Source organism: Condylura cristata, unplaced genomic scaffold (genome assembly GCF_000260355.1).
Source record: "Condylura cristata isolate star-nosed mole 26May11 unplaced genomic scaffold, ConCri1.0 scaffold00023, whole genome shotgun sequence".
NCBI classification, from domain to species: Eukaryota; Metazoa; Chordata; class Mammalia; order Eulipotyphla; family Talpidae; genus Condylura; species Condylura cristata.
The window spans coordinates 25,659,186-25,663,837 of NW_004567124.1; the positions used below are offsets into that span (position 1 = coordinate 25,659,186).

The 4,652-nt window shown below is 42.6% G+C and overlaps 1 long non-coding RNA gene across 1 annotated transcript in view; it reads right to left on the reverse strand.

The window, feature by feature from the left end:
- Positions 1–2,393, reverse strand: part of LOC105853993 — a 16,862-nt gene extending 14,469 nt beyond the window's left edge. Inside the window, exons 1-2 of the long non-coding RNA XR_001145723.1 lie at positions 2,297–2,393; positions 795–875 (exon numbers count right to left, since the gene is read on the reverse strand). This is a non-coding gene — a long non-coding RNA (uncharacterized LOC105853993). The remainder of the gene's footprint in view (positions 1–794; positions 876–2,296) is intronic.
- Positions 2,394–4,652: the final 2,259 nt, after the last annotated feature.

Below are 4,652 nucleotides of genomic sequence, written 5' to 3' on the forward strand. Positions count from 1 at the left end.
CCCCACTCTGTCTCTGGTGAAGCCTCTCACCGCCCCTGAGCCTCTGGCCTGTACCCCAGTTCTATATGCACAAATAAATAAATCTTTAAAAAAAACAAAAAAGGGAGAAATTAAAACACAGACACACACAGTCATGTGGCTGACTAGTTATGTTATCATAAGCCAAGGAAAGATCAATAGTTATTAAAAAGGCTAATTCTGCAGTGTCTTCAGGGGAGCATGGCCCTGACAGCTTGATTTGGGATGTTTTATCTCCAAAATGGTTAGACAATAAATTTCAGTTTTTCTAAATCACCCAGTTTGTGATACTTCCTGACCGTTCTAGGAGTTCCATACAGTAACCCACTTGTTTTGAAGATTATTATAAATTACCATCCTCTTGCTCTTTGAGAATGTCTACTTTACATTTTTAGTAAATTCAGAAGATACCAACACTAACCAGACTCATACTTGAATAGGTAACAATCAAGGTTTATTGGAAAATGTTAGAAATAAAGGACTAAAATATCAAAATTTATCTATGAAATGCGTAAGTGCATATATTCTAAAGTTCAATCTCATTAAACTTGTGTCTTTTTTCTTTATCAAATAAAAATTACTAGTTTTGGCAAAAAGAAATTTTTTTTACTCAAATGTTTTTATTGAAAAAGTAAATGATTAAGCTTAAATATCAACAATTTAGTCACTTCTGATGTTCATACTCAGTTAAAGCTAATGGTTTATTATTCCACTTCTTTGTAGCTATTTTCAAGCTGCTTAAGTAGTATTTGGAAGGATTAGTCACTATTACTCACTTGTCAAATCCTGAGTTCAGAATTTTGTTTTCTTTTTGAGATGAATAAAAAAGCACCTAAAACTCAAGGAAAATATTCACCCTGTGAGAAGGAAAAATAAAAGAAAGCATGTTACAGTAAGGCTACAGCCCTCACTAGTGCTCAAAGCATTCTTGTGCAAAATGATTCAGATACACCAAGCAATTCTTAAAAAAAAAAAAATCACTGTCACAAACTATTCAGAAAAAAAATGATAGAAAGATGTTACTGGCACTGGTTTTATAAAGATGTCAAAATCTTTAAAATTTTTATGGAACAGTGTCCCTTTTGAGAATCTTGAGGAAGTGCTCTTCTTACACAAAAGACTGCTTTAGTGTAGATAATCACTCCCCTCTGTAAGTAGGGAGAAAGGAAAGTTCTGTTCCTTTTTCTCCCCCATTATCTTCTTTCTTCTCTTAAATAAAATGAAAAACCGACAAAAGCAGCAGAAAGATCTAATTTAGAAGTTCTTTTCCGGGTATTTTCAGCGCTGCAAAATCCAGGGCAGGCGAAGTGCGTATCACAACATTCACTTACAACGTCTCAGTGGAACTGGACCTAACTAATGTGACAATTTTAAACAAATTTCACTAATCAGAATCCTACTAACAGGAAACTTTCTCAGAGAATCCTAACTATAAAGACAGTATTGGGTAAAGTTCGACAAGACCCCAAATCAAACGCCTGATAATGTTATACTCTGCAACCCCACCATGTTACACCAATTACGTTCTCACTTTAGTTCTCGAAACTACTTCCCATTCATTATAGAAATAAGCAACCGAAAGTTGTACACTGACTCTTAGTTCTGAAAAACAACGGTCAGCCGAGATTAATGCGCCACTGGGGCAATGATCAGGACGTACAAGGACAAAGCTAAATCAGATCGTCAAAGTTTGAGAGGTGGAAGTGAGAACGAAAGGTTAGAGTAAAGGCAACAAGAGAACCTGCACAATACACATACTTCAACTCAAATCCCTGGAGGGACTTGGTGCACCAAGTCTCAAGGTCAACGGGCCAAGGACACAAAATGCCCAAGCCGTACCAGGTTTAACTTGATACCAGAAGTTCAGGCAAAACCACGGGTACGAAGCCATGAGGCGAGGAATTTAAGTCCATAAACAAAGATACTGTCAGAAAAATAAGCTGATGGCTGACGCCACCGCTCTAGGTGGGTGCGTGCGCGCACACACACACACACACACACACACACACACACACACACAGTCTCTCGAGTGGGTGCAAACACCAGCAAGCAAGCAGAAAGCACTAGGAGCATCAAAGGCAGGGCACTGAAAAGGACTGTGGTGGATCAACCATTGCGGTACGACACACCCCGGAAGATGGTGTGGCTGCCCTGGGCAGAGCAGGAAGCCGAGCCCCGCCGAGGTGCTGTGTAGGCTCCTTGCACTACCGAGACGCCGGGCCGGGTTGGGCTGCACAACCTCCTGCTAACCCTCCAGTCACAGGCCTTCTCCTCTTACCTTGTTCAAACTCACAGAGGCATTCAACTGCCCAGGGGCCTATCTGCCCCCGGCCCAAAGGCCGGCTTAACTCGGCGCGCCTCACTCCGCCATCTTGTGCTTTTCCCAGTCTGCCAACCCCGCGGCCCGCCGCTCCCACAAGCCCCGCCCTGCCGCTCATACTGAGTGATGATTGGACAGCCGTTTGAGCAAGCGCACTCTTCCTCGGCTGTGTATTGGTTGCAACGTAGTCAATCAAAGGGCTAAGTCCTCTTTTTGATCCCTATTTTGTCGCGTTCGGCCCGAGGGTTGAGGTAATGGGGAAAAATTGCTTTTGTAATTTATTTGTTCGGAGTGTATAATTATTTTTGATGGAGACGTGGGGTAGAAAGTTTGGGAAGGAGGCATCAAAAGACCAGAAACTGAAGTTGGGGGTAGAAATTATTAGTATTTTTAAACCAGTTATAAATATGAAAAATCTTGTAGCCCCAAGGGGAGATAAGGAGAATTGATCTATACAAAGGACTGCTGTAGAAAATATGTGAAGGGACAGGCCACAAATGGGGATATGGAAATTGAGGGCCATTATTTACCAGCCCTTATAAATTAATCCAATTACAAGCTAGAAATGTTTAATTTAATAGATAACAATTTCACAAAGGAATGAACATCTCCAAAAGGAACACTATAGCAGAACAACTCCTGCCTAGGCAAAAGGCAGCTCCTTCTGCCCATGTCTGTGTCTTTTCTTTTTTCTAATGAACCTGCCTTCTTAGATCTAACCAAATGTCTTTGTCACCCTGGCAAACTTGCCTATCACTGAAAGGGGAACTGTGCTGAAACTTTTCTCCAGAAATAAATCCAAGGACCCCACTCACCAAACCCCAATTTCTCATCAAAACTCCATCAATTTCTACTAGACACTATGTCACATCCTGGCAAAATGGTCCAATTTAGCCTGCATGACTATTTTAAGTCAGTGTTAGATTGAGCTATACTAATAATTTCATCTCAGATTCCAAGTCCTTTCATCGGGATTCAAAACCTCAGCAATTTAATTTCAGTTTCTTTGTATTTTTTCTGACACATTTCGACTTAAAAGGACTTGATGGAGGAAGGAATGCAGGGGAAACATCACAAAACTGAGTCACACAAAGGGGATAGGTAGAGAGGCAACTGACACAGCCATAAAAATAAGGTCCTCTGGCACCAAAGCCAGGATGCCTGGTGCCCAGGTGAAGACAAGGACATGGAGATGGAAATGAAGCTCACTAGGGATTTCCGGTCCTCTCACATTCTATTCAAAGTCAGCAAACACAGGCTCACAAGGAGTGAGCCTCTCCCAAAGAGAAGCTGTCTATATCTGGACAGTCTCTCCACCAGCATGGGCCAGCCGCTCCACTGCCCACCTGTGCCTATGCAAGTGTTTCTTTCCACCCACTCTCCCTCTGCAAGGCCATAGCCTGCTGATTGCCTGTGACCTGTACCATGCCGTGACTTCTCTGTACTGACCTCCCTTAGGGGAGGCCGCTCTCCTAAGACCTCCTGCCTGTAACCATGCAGGTCTCTTTCCCTGCAAACCTGTCCCTTTGGGGGCACCTCTTCCTGCCCACTTGCACCTATCCAAGTGTCTTTTCCTCTCCTGCCTCTTTCTAATAAACTTCCTCTTTAAATATAACTGAGTCTCTGCCTTGTGGAGAATCTCACCGTGTGCTGCTGAAAGGGGAGCTCTGGTGAAACCTTTCCCAGAGTGAAACCAAGGACCCCGAACTCAAAAGATGACATCAGACACAAATGTTGGTATTGCTTTTTACAATACACAAAAGCAGGATTTGTAGCTTTTCTTTATGGGCCTTCTGCCATAGGTCGAAGTAACAATTGACAGTTTTGTTGTTTTCTATACCCAACTGTCCGGCTCTGAGACTTTATTCAGCAACGATTCCAGGAAAAGCACAGAAGGTAACTGGGCTTCCTCTTGTGGGGAGTGACAAAAGACAAGGAGTAGGCTACTAGGGGAACTCAGTGTTTCCCTAATACCATAAGGCTGTCATCCGGGCCACTTCCTAGAAGTACTGATTCTAATAGTTGAATTTCTCAGAGATCCAGTTCCATTAGTCTTCAAAGAGGCTGAGGAATTTTATTTTACCGAAGCTCCTGATAAAGGGCATCTACAGAAAAACATATAGTTCCTATTATACCTAACAGTGAGACTTCTATTTACAGCCACTGCAGCATGAGTTCAATCCCTGGCCAAGAAGATAACCCACATGGCACACATAGCAGACTTATGTCTCACCCACTGCTCCTCTTAGCAGTGTATTTCCGTCAGTCTACCTGCTCCTCACTTTGTCTCTGCTGAATCCTCTCACCACCATCG